The sequence below is a fragment of the Miscanthus floridulus genome, chromosome 11 (genome assembly GCF_019320115.1).
Source record: "Miscanthus floridulus cultivar M001 chromosome 11, ASM1932011v1, whole genome shotgun sequence".
NCBI classification, from domain to species: domain Eukaryota; kingdom Viridiplantae; phylum Streptophyta; class Magnoliopsida; order Poales; family Poaceae; genus Miscanthus; species Miscanthus floridulus.
The window spans coordinates 64128527-64151633 of NC_089590.1; the positions used below are offsets into that span (position 1 = coordinate 64128527).

Here is a 23107-nt window from a genome sequence, read left to right on the forward strand (position 1 = left end):
TAGTTAACTAAACTAGAATTCATCATCAGCACCGAAATTAACTTATCTATGCCAGCTTGATACTAATTATAGTAACATATCAATATGTCATACACATACACCTGTCACATGACCTATCATTAGTGATGAGTCTTTATTGGACCTGATCAACGTAAGCGATGAGTTGTTACTAGCTTATTAGGATGTTCACAGTGATAATGGCTACGTAGTCACATAGAGTTGAGAGAAAAAAAAATACTAATTTCTATATTCGAATTTGTTTAGTTGCTACCGACTCATGTGCTCCTCACTCATACTTTTCAACACCCTGAAATAGATCAGCAATTTTTTTTTTATCACTAACTACTGCTCTCTTCTTCTTTTTCTCTATTCACGTCACAGGATAGTCCCAACTAGCCAAATTGCTGATTCCTTCACTTCTGGGGATGAAACCGGATTTTCTTCCATTTGAAAATAGGTTGCCGTTGAGTACGCCCTTATATAAGACCCGTCACACCATTATGGCATTATTCATTTAGGGACGAAAATGTCGTCATCTACGTCACTGCGTGCGTCCTTCACTTGCCTGGACGTAGTCATTGCCCCCATGCCGTTGCGTCTTACCTCGAGATATTTCCACCGTTCTTTGGACGCCGGCAGCACATTCATTGGTTCTGGCCACAAAAGTTGCTGGCGGAACTACCATCGAACGTCCTGTGCTTCGTAAATATTGCTAACAACCACCAACCCCACCTCGCTAGGCAACATAAATAGCCAGCGGCTATACCTGTTCGTCCCCACTCTTGTGATCTTGTCGTCAAGTTCACCGAGTGGCTGAGGACTGAGGAATTCATCTCTGATCCTGTTGCTCGAGCTCGTGGTGCACAGGCTCATGGCGGCCGCTATCTCTAGTCCCCACAGCACTAGGTACGTGCCATGCGACGTTCTCGCGTGTAATCTATACATAAGTTGAACTTTAGCACTGGGAGTTTCTTAAAAAAAAATGGGAGTCAGTAAGCCCGGTTCTTTTTTAGAGAAATAACATGCAGTACTGTCGTATACTTTGGTAGGGTTGCTGTTGTCACCGGCGGGAACAAAGGGATCGGGCTGGAGGTGTGCAGGCAGCTGGCCAGCAATGGCGTCACCGTCGTCTTAACAGCCAGGGACGAGAAGAGGGGCGCAGCCGCCGTAGAGGAGCTCACAGATGCAGGGCTTTCCGATGTCATTTTCCATCAGCTGGAGGTCACCGATGCTCAGAGCATTGCTAGATTGGCCGGTTTCTTGAAGGCGCGTTTTGGGAAGCTAGACATCCTGGTAATAAGTCCTCTTTCGAACTTAATTCTGAAGGTTTGGTAGGGCAAGGGCCGGTGACTGTGACTGATAAAGAAAAGCCATTGTTTCTGCTTTCCAGGTGAATAATGCCGCTATCGGTGGGGTTGAGTCACTTCCCATCGAAAATCCAGCTGAGGTTACATACATGCTCCGATATGTATTCTCAGATTTTTCAGCTCGTAGGCCACAATCTGAATTGATTTATACATGTTGGTGCGTGGAACAGATCAAGGGCATGGATGCATTTCAGATGGCGGAATGGATGTGGAAACAATCCCGGCCCACAAGCGACGCTGCTAAGGCAGGCATTCAGACAAACTACTACGGAATGAAGAACGTGACCGATGCGTTGCTGCCTCTGCTGCAAGCCTCCTCCGACGGAAGGGTCGTCAACGTCTCCTCCGACTTCGGGCTGCTACGCGTAAGTTTTTCTGATTTCTCATCACATAAACCACTCCAAAGTCGAGTGAGGCTGCTAGATCTGACTGAAACAGGAAGATCTATCTATCAATCTTTCCAATGCAGCATATCAGGAGCGAGGAGCTGAAGCAGGAGCTGGACGACATCGAGAACCTAACGGAGGAGAGGCTGGGCGAGCTGCTGAGCACGTTCCTCCGGGACTTCGAGGCCGGCGCGCTGGACGCCCGCGGGTGGCCGACGGAGTTCTCGGCGTACAAGGTGGCGAAGGTGGCCCTGAACTCGTACTCGAGGCTCCTGGCGTGGAGGCACCCCGAGCTGCGCGTCAACTGCGCGCATCCCGGGTACGTGAAGACCGACATGACCAGGCAGACGGGCCTGTTGACGCCCGCGGAGGGCGCGGGCAACGTGGTGAAGGTGGCGCTGCTCCCGGAAGGCGGCCCGACCGGCACTTTCTTCGCGTTAGGCCAGGAGGCGCCGTTCGTGTGACCCTGCCATGCCCCAGACTGGCAGCGGTGCATGGCCCAGCGCTAGTGCGCCACCGCCGTTCTCCGACTGCCTGGCGTGCCTGCTATCTACCTGCGCAGCTTAATTAACTAGTAATTTGCTGGTTTGAGACCGCGAATAAGGGCGCGTTTAGTTCGGCAAAGTTTGCACAAACTTTGCATAGTGCACGATTCTCCACTGTAGTATTTCGTTTGTATTTATGAATTATTGTCCAAACATTGACTAATTAGGCTCAAAAGATTTGTCTCGCAAAGTTAAAATAAACTGTGCAATTAGTTTTTGATTTCGTCTACATTTAGTACTCCATACATGTACCGCAAGTTTGATGTGACGAAGAATCTTCTTTTTGCATAGTGCACTTTTGAAGAACTAAACAAGGGCTAAAGGATTGCTGCAGCTTCGGTAATAACTAATAAAAACCCCCAGATGTCTGTGTGTGTGTGTTTTGCTAGTCTGAACTTAGAACCGTGCAGAGTTTACTCCCGTACCAGTGGGGAAAAAAAAATTATGCAGTCATGATGCACAGCATCTCCGTGCAACACGGCTCTGTTGCCGTCGATCCATCCTCATCGATGGTCTTGATCCTTGCATGCGCGGACCGCACGTTCCGTCGAGCATCGGCTGATGGGCTAAATATCGAGATTCATACAAACGGATACACGGACGGCCAGCAGTCGGTGCTGCACTCGAGTCTGGATACAACACGACTCCAGAGAATTTTTCCCGTACCAGTGAGGGTCATTGGGCATTATTGGTGCTCAGCGGCCGCCAGTGACAGGCAGAGTGCCGTGACGAACTGACGGTAAATCTCCTGCCGCACGCGGGTCAGCGGGTGGCTGTCACGAACAGGCAGGAATTTCACGGAGGAGAGCTTATTCTCACGCGCACCCGCGTGCTACTGCGTTGGCTTGCTGTGCCTGCCAGCCACGCTCCACGCTCCACGCCTGCTGCTGCTGCTGCGCCTGCTGGCTTGGTGCACCCCGAGCGTGCCGCTGCCGCCGCGCCTCTCCGCGTGCTTCGTGTCCCACGTCTGCTGCTACACTGCACGGAAGAGCATGTGCGTGGGACTCGCCCAGCTGCATGCGAGACATGGGGTGGGGGCACGCGCGCATACCCATGTTGACCCCGACTGCATGCTCCATCGTGAGGGACCAACAGCGTGTTCACTGGTGGGTGCTGGTGCTGGTTTGGGTTGACTGGTGTTGATTTTTGTGAGAGAAAAATACTGTTGGCTAGTTGAATAAGCCTAGCTAAAACCAACAAGCGAACAGGGTGCAAGTCTGGTGGTGCAGGGGCGCTTGGTTCTGCGTTAGTTGGGTGTTGGCCCGCTCTGACGCTTTGCATGCGCGCATGCATTTTAACCATGGAGTGATTTGCCATTTGGGCACACAACCGCCCACTGCATGCACGCCCGACACTTGGAGCTGGCCCGCATGGTAGAGATAGGCAGTGCTGGATGGATACGTGCGTGCCCACGATCAGAGCGCGTGGGGAGCAGCACCTGCTGCAACATACTAAAACTAGGTGAAACAATTAGAACATATATTTGCAACATATGTGTATAACAACTGCAACATATGCAAGATAAAAACACTTGCATCATACGTCTAAAATAGGTGACATATTTGGAATATACACTTGCAACAAACGAGTATAACCACTGCAATATATGCAACATCCAAATGAAAACCTGCAACATCCAAATGAAACAGCTAAAATATTTAAAAACACACTTGCAACACACTTGTATAGCCACTGCAACATATGCAACGTCTAGATAAAATACTTGCAACATATGTCTAAAACAGTTAAAACATATACTTGCAAAACACGTATATAGACATGTAACATATGCAACACCATATCTACTTTTATAACATCCAAATAAAACCATATGCAACATACATCTGAAATGCATGAAACATACGGTTGCAATATGTGCTCATCTACTTATCGTCGCCTAATGAAGACTCGTTGACGCGGGCGCGGGGAGCGCAACGCGCGCGGGCGGCGCAAGGCATGAGGCACGAGCGGGGGTGCATGGCATGATGCGGTTTCGGCGTGAGGCGCAGGGACGCGCAGTGCGAAGTGGGTCCGGCGTGAGACGCGAGGCGCAGGGGGGGCAACACGAGGCGGCTCTGCCCTGATGGAAGCGTCCAGATTTTTTAATAATGGGCTAGTTAGATCTTGTCCGCAGGCCCAGCGAAGGCGCGCGTCCAACCGGCCGAACGCTCGGTAAAGAGCATTTCGTCATAATAACTGCAACCGTTTCAGTACAACGGCTTTTGTAAGTCACACGAACTGACTCCACCTGGCCCGAGCCCCTACGCCTACTTCGGCCAAGCCCAATACTCAACCAAAGGATATCAAGAGTGCAACACAATGCGCGCCCTGTTGTAAAAAAAAGAAAAAGGTCCATTTTATCTCCCCGAACTATCCTCAAAGTCTAGTGTTTCTCCCTAAACTCTAAAACCAGGTAAACCACCTCCCTCAACTTTTAAAACCGCTCATTTTACTCCCTGACATGGTTATAGTAGTTTTCAAAGGCGGTTTTATCTTTATCTTTTTTTTGTTTATTTCGGCTGATTTTTTTAAAAACAAATCATAGTAAATTATAGGAAAATCATAAAATGGAAAATCCAATTTTTTTGGACTCCACATGAGTACATCTACATATCGAATATATAATATGGTATGCTTTAGTGCAAAGTTTTTGCTGTAGCTTTAGATATATGATTTTCTGCAGTTAATTCAAAGCTTGAGTTTCTAACGTCCAATTGTGGTGAAATTTTTATGGTGTGCTAATTATTATATGATTGAACTGTAGTAAAAATTTCAAGCTCATTGGATCATGTATAACTGAGTTATAGATTTATTTATCTTTATACTTGTTAAATAGTTTTAAAGTAGTAAAAAGTGTGTAAAATAGACACAGTATGAAATTTCAAATACAATTAAAGCATACAATAATTAGACCACCATTTAAATTTTACCACAATTGGATCTTAGCGACTGCAGCTATGAATTAATTACAGAAAAAACATAGATCTAAAGCTACGACAGAAACTGTGTACCAAAGCATACCATATTATATGTTTAATGTGTAGATCTACTCATGTGGAGTCCAACAAAATTGGATTTTCTATTTTATGATTTTTCTGTGATTTACTATGATTTTTCAAATATTCAACCAAAATAAATAAAAAAAAAGACAAAACCGCCTTTGGAAGCTACCTATAACAGGGTCAGGGAGGTAAAACGAACGGTTTTAAAAGTTGAGGGAGGTGGTTTACCCGGTTTTCGAGTTCAGGCAGGAAAACTAAACTTCGAGGAGAATTCACGGAGGTAAAATGGATTTTTTTCAAAAAAAAAACACAATGCGCGCCGACACGGTCTTCAGCCACGCAACGCCATGTTACAGCCCACGGCCTGTTTCCTGACAGTGGCAGGCCGGAACTTGAAAACTGACAGCATGCCAGGGCATCGCGGGCCGCGGCAATTTGCTGTGGCAAACCGAACCACACGTACACGGTGAGTTTACTCACACAAAAAAAACGTACACGGTGAGTATTTTGTAAACACAAAGCTTTTTAGTTCTCGTGTCTAAAACAGATCCGGCAGCTTGTAATCCTTGATACATAATTTCTCCCACGCTCTGATTTTCTCGAACTTGTTCTCCGTGGCTAGCTCGCTATCATGGTAGAACGAAGTAATTGTCATTTCGATGAATATATCGTGCAAGATGAAGTGATAGAAGTCTGCTATAATCATTTTTATACATTTTTCATAAAAAAAGTCTCCGGTGCCATGCTTTTGTATTTCTTAACACCTTGAAACTCTTGCTGAATTTCCCAGATAGCACATGATTCCGTGCAACAAAATACTACTGTAGAGCATTGTTTAGTGGTGTAGAACACTATAGCAAATAGAAAAATGGCTGACTCCGTCTACAAATGAACCGGCAGAGAGAGAGAGAGGGGCTAGAGCCCGGAGGAGCTGCATTTTGGGGGCATTCTCCAGGCTCCACTACAATCCTGACACCAGAGCGGGGAGAAGTCCCTCGAAACGGGCCCTAAGAAAACAACGTTCTTATGTCACATGGCTTGCTTCCTAAAATAGAAATTTTAGGAAAATTTTGAGAAAGCTTTTCTCCTTAAACCTTTAGCTTAAATTCTTGTCTCACAAAAATTTCACCCACATTCAAATCGGTTTTTCATCACAAATTTTTAGTTAAAAAGGTTACAAAAAAACTTAATCCGATTTTAACATGGCAAGCAGCTTAAAATGAAATGAAAATAAAAGAAAATATTGAAACCAGCGATAGACAAATAGAAAGTAACAGAATTAATTTGACCATGCCATCAAAATTGACATATTTTTGACATCTGCCAAAATTATTCAACTATTTGAAACCGTACCATCATAATACTTGAGAAATTGGAACTATGCCATGCCACACACTGGGGATATGGTTGATACATTTTTGAGGTGAACATTGTTCATATAACTTTTGGTTAACCGTATGGCTAGATCTACTACTCGCATGCTTGGAGGCTGGCTTATGCGCACGGAGAGGGAGGATAAAAATCTGATTTTTGTGGGGGTTGCTACTATTATTTTGACAATTTGATGTATTCATGATGATATTGTTTTTGGAGAAAAAAGATAAATGTTTTTTATGCAAGCTATATTCAAGATACAATATTGGCTACGGTTTTAGGCATTGCTACAACATAAAAGACACAAAGTAGAAGATTTTCTTGGCAGGCAAAATATTGGAAGTTGTCGCTTTGGATCTATTTGGAAGAATAGATGGCAAAGTAATAATAATATTGTTTTACATTTCCTATAGTTCAGGCACCTGAACAGTTTTGTCTTTGTCCTTTCATAGGACAAAAATTGTAATTTGTTTATTGTGATTTGTGCTAATAGATTTGGACCATTGGGTGGAGATCTGATGGTTGTTAGCTGTCGCCGCAACAAATGCTATTCCCTCCGGTACATTTTATCTGGCGTACACTTATATCAAGATTCAAACTTTAAAAACTTTGACCAATAATTAGGCTAATAATTTTTAACTATTATAATATAAACTTTATATGATTAGATTTATAAGGAATTATACTATCCAATGAATATAAGTTTATAAGCATAAATAATATAATATAAAGTAAATGAATAGTCAAAGTGTGGAGACCGTGTCAATGTAACTTGCGCAAGATAAAATGGACCGGAGGGAGTATATTTCAGGCACCTAAAATATAGCATATCTTATAATTTTTTGATACAATTTTGTTTCCATTTGAGTTTGCTCTTTCCCCTTTACTTTTATTAGAGAATAATTTTTTGACTGTATGTTTGTATGCAGTTACAGGGTCCGGAGTTTTTCCTATTTTCTATTCTATTTGCGCGGCCAACAATGCATTCAAACTTGGCAGATGTTCAGCATTCACATTAAGCGAACATCTAGATTTTATGACCAGACAAGGGCGCGAGACCGAACCAGAAGGAATCAGCTGAGTACGATACCTTGTCAGTATCCACAGGCCGGCACCAATTACTCATCTAAGAAAGAAGACAGGCACCAATTGTCCGTTGAACAGCTGCGGACAGACGACCAAACGAAAACCGCACAAAACTAGAAGGTTTGGAAGCATAGCATGCCATTGCATCCATCAAACGTGATGGGAGAATAATCTCCGGTCATAGCTGTGGTCTTTTCTCTCGCTGAAGTATATATATACCCGTTAGTATCGACAAGATCTGAGCGAGGCAAATTTCTTCAAAAATCCTCCTTCCGCTCAAACTCGCGCCGGTGAACGCTCATATGGAGGGCGGTATTCGCAGTCCCACTCCCCCCAGCACAAGGTACGTGCCGTATCTCCATGTTGCTTCCTTGCGTGCAGGTGCAGCCTTCAAGGGAAACAAGTTCAGATTCGGCTGCTTATTGTTATAAATGATGTGATAGGATTGCTGTGGTCACCGGAGCGAACAAAGGAATCGGGCTAGAGGTGTGCCGGCAGCTAGCCGGCAACGGCCTAACCGTCGTCTTGACAGCCAGGGACGAGGCGAGAGGCTTAGCCGCCGTCGAGAAGCTCAACGAAGCAGGGTTCTCTGATGTCGTTTTCCATCAGCTGGAGATCACAGATGCTAAGAGCATCGCTCGGCTGGCTGATTTCTTGAAGACACGTTTTGGGAAGCTTGACATCTTGGTAATAAGTTGCCTCTCTCAAACTATTGAAGGTTCTCTTGATATATACAATGGCCGTTGGTTGATAGGATTAGTGAACTTTTCCTAGGTAAATAATGCCGCCGTTGGTGCTGTTGAGTACGTCCAAGATCCTGTCAGTAGCTCAACATCGAGCGACCAAAAGGTGAGCTTCACACATCTTCAGCTAATCGGAGTTAGTAGGAGGCGATAACGTCGTCAGATACTAATTGAAACCAATACTCTCTGGAAATTACTTGCATCTCTTGTACAACGAAAAACGTTCCGACTCGTTTCTGAACTCTTCTCTCTGCTCCCGTCTCTAGACGTGTGTTCTGAACTTAAATTTAAGGGTAAAGTGCATTTTTCAACCTTCAACTTGCATGAAAGTTCGATTATCAACCCTCAACTATGAAACTGGATACTGTACACCCTCCAATTGTCGAATCTGGACCATTTTGATCCTCTCGCTAGTTTCAATGGTGGTTTTCTATTGTAAAAAATAATAAAAACTGGTTTTAATCTCTAAAAATTCATAACTTATTTTAAATAAAAAAAGTGAAACTAATACCATTTTTTCTCTAAAATATCATTTATCATTGGTCATCTATTCAGAGCCATTTGAATCTTATTTGTTCATGTTTCTAAACTAGTCCACAAGCAATAAAACAATAGGGACAAAATTAAATAAGTTGCAAATAATTGTTTATAGATTACCAAAAGTAATTAATTTTTAGATATTAAACATGTTTTTATTATTTTCGAAAAGAGAAAACCACTGTACCTTTAAACTAGTTAAAGGATCAAATTTATCCGGTTTCGAAAGTAGAAAGGTGTCTGTTAACTGGTTTCATACGAGAGGGTTGAAAAGCGAACTCTCGTGCAAGTTAAAGATTGAAAAATACACTTTACCCTAAATTTAAGGCTAAACTGAACAGGTTTTTATTTGTTGTTGCACGCTCCCAAACAGTTCAGTGGCATGGATGAGCTCCAGAGGCTTGAATGGATGTTTCAAAATGTCCGCGAGACTTGCGATTCTGCAAATGAAGGCGTGCAGACGAACTACTACGGCACGAAGCATGTAATCCAAGCCTTACTGCCCCTGCTGAAAGCTTCCCCCGATGCGAGAATCATCAACGTCTCCTCCGGGTTCGGGCTGCTACGGGTAGTAATCCATCAAGCCTTTACCTCAAAAAATAATCCATTAAACCTACTGGGCCTGTACGCCATATGCTACAACGAGCAGACAGTAAACCTGAACACTTCTTTTGTTCTGAACTTCTGATGTATTGTAGCTATTCAACAATGAGGAGCTGAAGCAGGAGCTGAACGACGTGGAGAAACTCACCGAGGAGAGGCTGGACGAGGTGCTGGCCGTGTTCCTGAGAGACTTTGAGGCTGGCGCGGTGGAGGCGCGCGGGTGGCCAATATATTGCTCAGCGTACAAGGTGGCCAAGGCGGCCATGAACGCCTACTCGAGAATCCTAGCTAGGAGGCACCCCGAGCTACGCGTCAACTGCGCTCATCCCGGCTACATCAAGACCGACATAACCATGAACTCCGGGCCCCTGACGGCCGAGGAAGGCGCAAGCAACGTGGTGGAGGTGGCGCTGCTGCCGGAAGGCGGGCCGACCGGTACGTACTTTGCGTTGGGACAGGAAGCGCCGTTCGTGTGATATTTGCCGGAAGCCCGGACTGGACACGGTCACACGGCTGGCACTCGCCAGTAGCCTCCCATATATTGATAGAGTTATGTTCGGGCTCTATCTGATTGTTGTCTCTTAACATTTTTTCCAAATCTTATTGCCAGACCGATCTAGAACTAATCAGCCTGTTCGGAAGGCCGTAAACGATCGTGGATTATTTACTGCTGGCTGGTTTGGTATGAGAGAAAAACACTGTTCCTGGCTGAAAATTTACGATCGTTTACGATCAAGCGAACAAGCTGATTCAATATAACTAGAAAGGCTAGTGTGTATTTTTTTTTACCGAAACGGTAGGTGAGCCCCCTACCTAAGTCTAGTTTTCTTTTTTTTAACAAGGAACATAGTTTCAGCCTCTACTATCTGCGTGGTATATAGATGAAAAAGGCTAGTTTTGTAGCATACTAGCATTTGGAGTCTTTTTACTTGAAAAATAGTTTTTGTAAAGAGTCATGTTAATTTGCTATATAATTGCCCTCTCTCGGTACACCCACTCTACACCCATTGATACGAAGTTTGTTTAAGCATTTGTTACCCATCTCGTCTCCTCATTCAATTCGGCGTGGCTAATCAACGAACGCTCACTCGATCTCAAATGAGCGAATAATTTTCGGACATCAATAATTTCCTTTTATGAAAAAAAATAAATCCCCACTGCTACCTTATTTGGATAGTAGGAGTGTGCTGTTTGCCTCTCAGCAGCGCGCGGTGCACTTCTGCACCTGCTGCATGGCTGTGATGTGACCGCGTGAAAAAAACAAATATTTATTTTAAATTGTTATAACTTCTGAACGATTAATCCATTTTCAGTTCCGTCTGCACCGGTGTATTCTACATGACGAGACGAACAAAACTAGACCCAAGTTGCATATGTTTCGAATTTTTTTTTCTTATAGCAACTTATGTGTACTAACTTATAACATATAACTTATGTACAAAAACTTATATGCACTAATTTATACATATAACTTATACGAAAATTTAAAAACTCAAGAGTATGAAACATAACTTATTTACAAAAAAAGTTATTAAACACAAATGAACGAATTAATTTATAACTTGTGCCATATTTGCGAACATAAATTATTAACACACAAAGTAGCGAATTAACTTATAACTTATACCAAAACTTTGAGACATAAAAGTTACGAAAACACAACTTATGTACAAAAGTTATTCGATACAACTTGCGTGTATAAATTGTAAGTTATAAGTTATAGAGTACTAGTTATATGTTAAAAGTTAATATGCATAAATTACTACCCAAAAAATCTTAGAAAGCAAGTGGGGTCTAGTTTTATATGCCTCGTCACGTAGAATACACCGGCGTAGACGGAATTAAAAATGGATACATCGTTCAAAAGTTATAGCATTTTTAAAATAAATGTTTTGTTTTTTTGTGATGATGTCAGCCTGGGAAAACGGCAGGGAGGGAGAGGCGTGGTCGGATCATCGTTCGCTCGGCTCCAGATGGGTGAATGTAACGTCCAGTCCCGACATACATGGCCCAGGCCCACTCTTCCTAGGAGTGGTCCCACCCGCGTAACAACCCACTTGAACTTTCGTCCTCGCTTCGTTCAAAATAGTTAACCGAAGGTTACTACGCGTCCCTGGCCCTGGTATTTAAGTCGATCCGGCGATTTCAGGATTTCCAGTATGGTACTAAACCTGGTTGCACAGTGTTTTTCGCGACACTACAGTACCGCGTGAACAGTGCTCCAAATTTGGCCGGTACATTTTTGGATGAACAGTGTTTCGGTGAACAGTAGCCTGGAGTCCAGCTGCTACAGTACCCGACACCTCTGCTACAGTAGCGCCGCCCATACTGAAATTTAATTGGGCCCACTTTGGCCCATTAGGATGTTACAATCATCCCCCCTAAAGATTCGACGTCCCCGTCGAATGCCAGATCAGCTTACCCTTTCGGGACATTTACCCCAGGATCCGCCTCTCTTCAACACGTTTGTGTGGCCCCGTGCCGGCGCATGTGTATGCCATGCCGTGACCACGACGGATCCACGCACATGCACACAACATACCCGCGCAGTTCCTTCCCCCTAAAAGAAATCTCGCCCCGAGATTCAAAGCCATAGAGTAAGTAATGGAAAAGGAAATGTGTCGTGAGAACACATACCAAATCTGTCCATAAAACAGCTGAGGTCCCTATACAAAACATAACTTGTACAACCGAACTCAACTAACATTACTCTATTCTATATTGACGCTAGAAACTCTGGAAACTTTTCTAACAAGTATTCTTCTGATTCCCAAGTAGCTTCCTCTTCTGAATGTTGATTCCATTGTATTTTATAGAACTTGATTGTCCGTCTTCGAGTAACACGGTCTTTCTGATCTAACACTCGGATAGGATATTCGGAATAAGTTAAATCCGGTTCTAGTTCCACTCCTTCAACTTCAACATTCTGTTCAGGCACTCGGAGACACTTCTTCAATTGAGAAACATGGAACACATCATGCACAGCTGTGAGATGTTCAGGTAATTTCAAGCGATATGCCACTTTTCCATACCTTTCCAAAATTTGATATGGTCCAATATATCGGGGTGCCAACTTTCCTTTAACACCAAAACGGGTAACTCCCTTCATTGGTGACACTTTCAGATACACAAAATCTCCTTTGGTAAATACCAATGGTCTCCGTCTTCTATCCGCATAACTCTTTTGTCGGGATTGAGCTATTTTCAAATTACTCTGTATTTGTCTAACCTTGTCTTCTGTTTCTTTCACAAGGTCAACTCCAAAGAATCTTCTCTCTCCTGGCTCAGACCAACTCAACGATGTTCTGCATCTACGACCATAGAGTGCTTCAAATGGAGCCATTCTAATGCTTTCCTGATAACTATTGTTGTATGAGAACTCGGCCAAAGGTAAGCACTCATCCCACTTATTAGAATAGTTAAGGACACAACATCTTAACATGTCTTCAAGTACTTGATTGACTCTTTCAGTCTGCCCATCAGTCTGCGGATGATAAGCTGTACTATACAGAAGTTTGGTACCTAACGAAGTATGTAAGTGTTTCCAAAAACTGGAGACAAATTGTGTACCCCTATCTGACACTATAGTCTTGGGTACTCCATAGAGACTCATGATTCTTGCCAAATACATCTTAGCATATTGGATCGTAGGATATATGGTCTTGACTGGAAGAAAATGTGCTGACTTAGTGAGTCGATCTACAATAACCCATACTGAGTCAAATCCCTTTGATGTCTTGGGTAGACCAACAATAAAGTCCATACTTATGTTCTCCCACTTCCAAGATGGAATAGGTAATGGTTGTAATTCACCAGCAGACTTCAAATGTATAGCTTTCACCTTTTGACAAGTATCACACTTTACTATATATCTAGCAATCTCTATTTTCATTTTAGTCCACCAGAATCTTTGCTTCAAATCATGGTACATCTTGTTACTTCCTGGATGGATAGATAACCTAGTAGCATGTGCCTCATCTAGAATTGACTGCCGCAACTCAGGAACTTTTGGTACCACCAGGCGATCCTTGAACCATAACACATCTTCATCATCTATGCGGAAGCATTCCGCTTTTCCATTCTTGACTTTTTCCTTGATATGGGCTATACCCTTGTTTTCCTTCTGAGCAGCAATAACTTGATCTCGAATAGTAGCTTCAACAATTATGTTGGTCAAACTTCCTTGTTGAATTACTTCTACATTCAACTTCTCCATTTCTTGGCATAAATTCAAACCCATTGTTCTCACTATCACACAATTGCAATAACTTTTGCGACTGAGAGCACCATGGACCCCGGTGTCATCCTTGCTGATGATAACGAATCGGAAGAGGAAGAAGAAGAAGATCCTGAAGAATTAGTAATGATCAATGAAAGTGATGATGGGTATGTTTCCTGTCGCCAATCACCCTGCAGTTATACTTTTTGATTCTGGCGCATCGCATTCATTCATCAATAGAACATTTGTCATGAAGTATGAAATTTCAATTGGGGCAACAAAGGAAAGTTTCTTTATACAGTAACAACCCGCTTGAACTTTCGTCCTCGCTTCGTTCAAAACGGTTAACCGAAGGTTACTACGCGTCCCTGGCCCTGGTATTTAAGTCGATCCGGCGATTTCAGGATTTCCAGTATGGTACTAAACCTGGTTGCACAGTGTTTTTCGCGACGCTACAGTACCGCGTGAACAGTACTCCGAATTTGGCCGGCCCATTTTCGGATGAACAGTTCATTGGTGACACTTTCAGATACACAAAATCTCCTTTGGTAAATACCAATGGTCTCCGTCTTCTATCCGCATAACTCTTTTGTCGGGATTGGTTCCTGAGTTGCGGCAGTCAATTCTAGATGAGGCACATGCTACTAGGTTATCTATCCATCCAGGAAGTAACAAGATGTACCATGATTTGAAGCAAAGATTCTGGTGGACTAAAATGAAAATAGAGATTGCTAGATATATAGCAAAGTGTGATACTTGTCAAAAGGTGGGCCCACATGCATCTGTCTTTGTCCGACGACCTTCGACAACTATGCATATGTTTCCATTAACTTAAAAAGACTGTTGGGTGTCCTCGGGGAACCCCGAATCATCCATGATTTCCGAGCAGGATCACGTTACAGAGTCATTGCAGTATTACAACATTTATTCAAATATATACATCAGAGTAAAAACAGCGGAAGTCTTACGATAACATAGTTTACAAACCAGTTGTTTCAAAACTTACAAACTAAGTTCGATGATTATTACAAACCATAGTAGTAGTGGAGTGGCATAAATAACATATACTTAACACACAAAATAAACATCCTGCCCAAGGATCACACATTTACTTCTCGTCGTCAGAACGAACGATAGTCATGCAGCACGATCCAAAACAGATCTGCTCATGAGGCTCACCTGCAACAAGGGGTCAACGAACCCTGAGTACAAAGGTACTCAACAAGACTTATCCGAAATATTAACTGATAAACTCAGTAATGCAGGCTCAGGGATTCAAGGTATAGCTTTAACAATGATCAAAGTTCTTTTGCGTAAAAAGCTCTTTTAACAACCTTCTTTATATAGAAAACTTCTCGAGAATTATATACAAAGCTGACACGATCCGCACTGAGACCATGAAACTTCATATCCAACACCTTCACAAGCCTTATTCAAGTTCCGGTTATTAATTCTACGATGATGAACAGTGAGTTGAGTCTCCATAACCGAGGAGCAACGACGATTCGAACCGATTAAGCCCAGCTGGGGATTCCAGACCACACGACATATGCAGGTCCCCGACCTACATATACCAACCTACCCTCGGATCCTCTAAAACAAAAACGGGTCCACGCCACCCGAGAACACAGTACTCCACCACTCCAGCCCATGGCCACGTGGGTACACGCTATTCCCGCCATCTCTCCACTCCCAGTGCGCGAGTAGCCATTCTCGTAATAGAATTGCCAAGTTCAGGCTTACCGGAGTATGTGGTTAGTACTACAAATTCTCACCTCATGCAATTCAACAACGGACGTGCCTTAATCGACACAGGCGGAAAGAACTCGCTCACAAGACCTCCATGTCTTGTGGCTCACACACACCGAGTCCGCCCGGTCTAGATTTATTACTCCACATTCCCATATCACATGTTAACATAATTAACCAATGTTCTATTTAAAACTTGCAGGTGACAGGTAATCGCCCGACTTTCATCGTTCTACGCATAGCTAAGCAAAACTAGGCATATACGAGTTTAAAACTGGTAATATGGTAAATATGGAATAACAAGGGTGGTAATGCACCAATTTGTTTTTCACTTGACTCCTAATCACTTAATGCAGTAACGAGAAGCAAAAGCAAAATCAATTCATAAAATACAAGGTAGGGTTGTATGCATCCGGGGCTTGCCTTCGTTGACGGAAAAGTCTGGTTCCTGCGACGTCACACAAGTATTCAATCCGACCTCAACAGACGGATCAACCTCCCCGACAACTTGATTAACTACCACGTGTTCACCTTCGTTTACTACACGTAATAACAATGCCATGTTTAACATGATGCGGAATACGAAATATGATGCTCGATGATGGATGCAAAATTAATAATTTGAATACAACTTTTCTTCGCGGTACAGTTGCAAGTCAAACTAATCAAACCTTTTTTGCAACACCCAATCAATTGCCAAGAATCATTATCAACTAATGATCCAAGGTCATCATTCAATCCAAAATTTCAAACAAAACCTAAATCATTAAAGGTTACTATTTGCTTTTATGAATTAATTATTTAATTCCAAATTATGAAATAAATCAACTTGTTCCAATTGAGCTCAAAATTTTTGTAAATGTTCATTACATGATAACTAAGTGTCAAAACAAATTTCATAATTTTTGGACAAGTAAATAAGCCTAGAAAAATCATGGAAAGTCATTTATTAATTAATTGAGCAATTTTTATCATACCCCAAAAATACTGGAAATCAATATTTCAAATTTTTGTTAAATACTATACATCTCAGAGAAGTCACACAAAAATTTTCATAATTTTTGGAGCTCTAAATAAATCTACACAAAAATAACAAAAACAGACACTATTCATTCAAATCTGAAAATAGAAAAATCCATTTGAACACTGAGTCACTGACACCCGGGTCCCACATGTCATCTTCAACCTCCGACGTTGACCACGGCAGCGACGGTTCTGACCGGCGATTTCTCGCCGACGGTGAGATCACCGGCGACGACCAACGTACCAAAATGATCACCAAGTCTAGGCGCATCGATTTATGGCACTAACGCGACCAATTACAGACTGAACCGAGCACTACGTCGACCATGGCGGCCACGACGGCGCTGCTGCACTACGCCGGCGATGTGAGACCTGTAAAGCTTAAACGGATGGCTCAGGAAGCACCAGCAGCTCACCCCGAACGCGTTGAAGCAAGGAGCGAGGTCGGAGAAGCAACGGAGAGGCGTGACGACGATCACGGTGATCACGGCGGAGCAAAACGTCGTCGGCGATGGTGTACCGGCGACTGCAGTGGTCAAAATGAACAACCAACTATGGAATAAGCACCACAGTATCGAGACGAAACAGAATCAGCCAAAACCAGGGACGAAGATGCACCGTGGAGCTCTGGCCACGGCGAATCGTGCTCGGCGGAGGAGTTGCCGGCCGTGAGGAAGAAGGCGATGAAACTCGAGTTCCCGGTGAAGACAAGCCAAATTGATGGGTCAGATGGACGCACAAGGTTTAGGCGGAGCTGGGACTAGCTTATCAGCGACGGTGGAGCATGACAACGACGGCACGGGCTCGCCGGAGTGGAGCAGCGGCGACGAGAAAAACAGAGGGCGAAGAAAGAAGAACGGCGGCGGCTCCAGAGCTTTATAGGGCGGCCAAGGAAGCGCAAGGAAGCCACGACGAAGCCTTCAGCGCGCCAACGCGACGCCCAGACGGCCACGCGCGCGACTGGAAGCAAACCGAAGATCGCCGGCCATGTAGCTTCGGCGGTGGACACTGTTCATCCAAATTACAGAATTGCCATTCGCCAAAATTCACAAATTACTCTCAAATTTTCATAACAACTCAAAAATCTCCAAAAACAAAAGTTGTTCAAAATCAAAAGTTCTACAACTTTGCTTTTATAACCATCTTCTAATTCGGTCTAGATTTTGAAATGATCTTTTAAATTCAAATAGGGGATATTTAACGAATTACGCCTTTTTGAATTACTCAAAATTTTTCTAAACAACTTGAAAAACTCCAAAAATAAACTTTGCTTAACTTGCTAAGCTCTACACTTTTGCTTTTGGGATCAACCCCAAAATATGCTTAGATTTTGAAATGGATTTTCAGGGTGGGATTTAAATGCTGAAAATCGGGGTTTTCTCAAAAAATTCAAAATCCAAACAAACTTTGAACTTGAGCCAAACAATACAATTCAACACATACCACATGAATATAAACTTGTTTTAGTGTATGCATCTCAAAGTTTTCACCAAATGCCAAATGCTTTGCAATGCATATGATGATATGACAGTTTTTAGTATTTTAAACACCCGAGGTGTTACAATCCTTCCCCCTAAAAGAAATCTCGCCCCGAGATTCAAAGCCATAGAGTAAGTAATGGAAAAGGAAATGTGTCGTGAGAACACATACCAAATCTATCCATAAAACAGCTGAGGTCCCTATACAAAACATAACTTGTACAACCGAACTCAACTAACATTACTCTATTCTATATTGACGCTAGAAACTCTGGAAACTTTTCTAACAAGTATTCTTCTGATTCCCAAGTAGCTTCCTCTTCTGAATGTTGATTCCATTGTATTTTATAGAACTTGATTGTCCGTCTTCGAGTAACACGGTCTTTCTGATCTAACACTCGGATAGGATATTCGGAATAAGTTAAATCCGGTTCTAGTTCCACTCCTTCAACTTCAACATTCTGTTCAGGCACTCGGAGACACTTCTTCAATTGAGAAACATGGAACACATCATGCACAGCTGTGAGATGTTCAGGTAATTTCAAGCGATATGCCACTTTTCCATACCTTTCCAAAATTTGATATGGTCCAATATATCGGGGTGCCAACTTTCCTTTAACACCAAAACGGGTAACTCCCTTCATTGGTGACACTTTCAGATACACAAAATCTCCTTTGGTAAATACCAATGGTCTCCGTCTTCTATCCGCATAACTCTTTTGTCGGGATTGAGCTATTTTCAAATTACTCTGTATTTGTCTAACCTTGTCTTCTGTTTCTTTCACAAGGTCAACTCCAAAGAATCTTCTCTCTCCTGGCTCAGACCAACTCAACGATGTTCTGCATCTACGACCATAGAGTGCTTCAAATGGAGCCATTCTAATGCTTTCCTGATAACTATTGTTGTATGAGAACTCGGCCAAAGGTAAGCACTCATCCCACTTATTAGAATAGTTAAGGACACAACATCTTAACATGTCTTCAAGTACTTGATTGACTCTTTCAGTCTGCCCATCAGTCTGCGGATGATAAGCTGTACTATACAGAAGTTTGGTACCTAACGAAGTATGTAAGTGTTTCCAAAAACTGGAGACAAATTGTGTACCCCTATCTGACACTATAGTCTTGGGTACTCCATGGAGACTCATGATTCTTGCCAAATACATCTTAGCATATTGGATCGTAGGATATATGGTCTTGACTGGAAGAAAATGTGCTGACTTAGTGAGTCGATCTACAATAACCCATACTGAGTCAAATCCCTTTGATGTCTTGGGTAGACCAACAATAAAGTCCATACTTATGTCCTCCCACTTCCAAGATGGAATAGGTAATGGTTGTAATTCACCAGCAGACTTCAAATGTATAGCTTTCACCTTTTGACAAGTATCACACTTTGCTATATATCTAGCAATCTCTATTTTCATTTTAGTCCACCAGAATCTTTGCTTCAAATCATGGTACATCTTGTTACTTCCTGGATGGATAGATAACCTAGTAGCATGTGCCTCATCTAGAATTGACTGCCGCAACTCAGGAACTTTTGGTACCACCAGGCGATCCTTGAACCATAACACATCTTCATCATCTATGCGGAAGCATTCCGCTTTTCCATTCTTGACTTTTTCCTTGATATGGGCTATACCTTTGTTTTCCTTCTGAGCAGCAATAACTTGATCTCGAATAGTAGCTTCAACAATTATGTTGGTCAAACTTCCTTGTTGAATTACTTCTACATTCAACTTCTCCATTTCTTGGCATAAATTCAAACCCATTGTTCTCACTATCACACAATTGCAATAACTTTTGCGACTGAGAGCATCTGCAACTACATTTGCTTTACCAGGGTGATAATGTACTTCCAAATCATAATCCTTAATCAGTTCTAACCATCTTCTTTGTCGCATGTTCAACTCTGACTGAGTAAAGATATACTTTAAGCTCTTGTGGTCTGTATATATATGGCACGTATTACCAAGCAGGTAATGCCGCCAAATCTTCAGAGCATGAACCACAGCTGCTAACTCCAAGTCATGAGTCGGATAGTGTTCTTCATGTTGCTTAAGTTGCCTGGATGCATAGGCAATGACTCGGCCTTCTTGCATCAACACACATCCAATACCAATACCTGAAGCATCACAATAAACATCAAATGACTTCTCAATATCAGGTTGAGCTAACACTGGTGCAGTAGTCAACAGCCTTTTTAAAGTCTGGAAAGCCTCTTCACAATCTGATGACCAGACAAACTTGACTTGGTTCTTCAACAATTCAGTTATAGACTTTGATATCTTTGAGAAATCTGGAATAAACCGACGGTAATACCCCGCCAATCCAAGAAAACTCCGAACTTGATGAACTGTGGTTGGCGGTTTCCAATCAAGCACATCCCTCACTTTGCCGGGATCAACTGCAACTCCTTCAGCTGACAAGACATGTCCAAGAAATTGCACTTCCTTAAGCCAAAAATCACACTTGCTGAACTTGGCATATAGTTGATGTTCTCTCAAGCGGGTCAGAACAATTCTGAGATGTTCCGCATGTTCTTCCTTATTCTTGGAATACACTAGAATGTCATCAATAAACACCACTACAAACTTATCTAGCTCAGGCATGAATACTGAGTTCATCAGATACATGAAATGAGCGGGAGCATTCGTCAAACCAAAAGACATCACCAAGTATTCATATAATCCGTATCTTGTGGTAAATGCCGTTTTGGGAATATCTTCAGGCTTTATCTTAATTTGGTGATACCCTGATCTCAAATCTATCTTGGAGAAAACTTTGGCTCCGACCAACTGATCAAAAAGCAAATCTATCCGAGGTAATGGATACTTATTTTTTATGGTCACTTCATTCAACGGACGATAGTCAACACATAACCTCAGGGTCTCATCTTTCTTTTTCACAAAAATTGCCGGACATCCCCAAGGTGAAGAACTAGGTTGGATAAACCCTTTCTCAATCAATTCTTGTAACTGAGTTTTCAACTCGGCCAATTCCTTAGGTGGCATCCTATAAGCTCTTCGAGAAATCGGAGCTGTTCCAGGTTGTAACTCTATATTGAACTGTACATCCCTATCAGGTGGTAGACCGGGTAAATCTTCAGGAAACACATCCGGAAATTCACACACTACCGGAATATCTCTAATCTCTTTGACAGCAGTTGCACAAATCTTGCTCACTGATCTTCTTAGGGTTGGAAGTTGGATGAGAAGTTGAGAATTACTATCAGGCAAATTTACTCTTAAAGTCCTATTCAAAGCATCTATAACAGCCTTATGCTGATACATCCAATTCATTCCCAAGATTACATCTATATCCTGATCCTTAAGGATAATCATGGTAGTGGGAAAAATATGCCCACCCAGGTTTACGGGTACCTGGTATACCATTTCCTTAGTACACAGACGTCCCCCGGGCGACTGTATAAAGAAACTTTCCTTTGTTGCCCCAATTGAAATTTCATACTTCATGACAAATGTTCTATTGATGAATGAATGCGATGCGCCAGAATCAAAAAGTATAACTGCAGGGTGATTGGCGACAGGAAACATACCCATCATCACTGGCTCTCCTTCAGGAATTTCCCCGGCTTGCATATAGAACACCATTCCTGTCTTCCTCTCATCTTTGCCCTTCTGAGCATTCTGATTGTGGTTCTTGTTTGATGCCTGACCCTGTTGTTGATTGGCAGGAGCCTTCTGATAATTTTGATTAGCCTGCCTAGGATATGGACATTCCCTAGAGAAATGACCAGTCCTTCCACAATTGTAACATGGATAGTTGTGACCCTGGGATGTTAGAGCATTGCCACCAGAAGCATTGGTTGACTGTGAGTTCGGATAGGTTATAGCAGGACGGACATTTGACTGTTGCCCGGCTTGGAACTGAGGCGGACGATAAGGAGGACGATAATGGTTTACGAGATGATAAATCACTCTCTGCCTCTTTTGGTTTCCACCAAAAGGTCCAGACGGCACATTCTTTTTCTTCTTGAGCTCCTTATGCTGTCGATACTTTGCCTCTGAAGCAATTGCAATATTTACTGCCTCATGATAAGTGATATTCGTACAGTCTGTCATCATTGTCTGCAGTTTGGTATTCAGACCTCTCATGAACCATTTCTTTTTCTTGGCATCCGTATTGACATGTTCAGATGCATACTGCGACAGATGATTAAATCTTCCCACATACTGCATTACGGTTTGATCTCCTTGCTTCAAAGCAAGGAATTCATCCAGCTTCATAGCCATCACTCCTTCCAGGATATAATGGGCTCTGAAAGCAGTGCGAAATTCTGTCCAAGTTAACGGAATGCCTGCGGGTTGCATGGCCATCAGATTTGCATACCAAGCACCAGCTGCACCTCTAAGCTGCTGGGCAGCAAACGCCGGTTTCTGAAACTCTGTGCAGTGAATAAGATCAAATTTCTGCTCCATGGTCCTAAGCCAGTCATCAGCCTCCAGTGGTTCATCTGCCTTGGTGAACACCGAGGGTTTGTATCCGTGAAATCCACATAGGTAGCCTCATGCCTGTTATGATTGCAGCCACGGTTTCCATGCATCTGATTCTGATTACTTTGAGCCATCTCATGAAGCAAACGAGAATTTTCCACAGTCACATTGACTAATGCAGCGATAGCATCAGCCAGATTGGTCGACATCGGTGGCGGGTTAGGGATATCATCATCATCTTGTGAAGTACCAGGAATATGCGATCCCCGCGTACGACGCATCTGCTCATAACAAACCAAACTTTATTTACAAGCCTTTATTGAATTGCACAAAAGCTTACTCCCGACACATTACCTAGGGTTTACTACTATAAACACCAGAACCTGTAAGTACCAAAACAAGATACATAACTTAACTATAACTAACTATTATACAACTCTACTCTTTTCCGTGATTACTTCAAACTTCAGGCTCGGTATCCATTCCGGAATTATTACCGCCTTCATCATCACTTTCATTGATCATTACTAATTCT

At 42.7% G+C, this 23107-nt stretch overlaps 1 pseudogene; it reads left to right on the forward strand.

The window, feature by feature from the left end:
• The first annotated feature begins 715 nt into the window (after positions 1-715).
• LOC136491000 (uncharacterized) lies at positions 716-10497 on the forward strand (annotated as a pseudogene).
• Positions 10498-23107: the final 12610 nt, after the last annotated feature.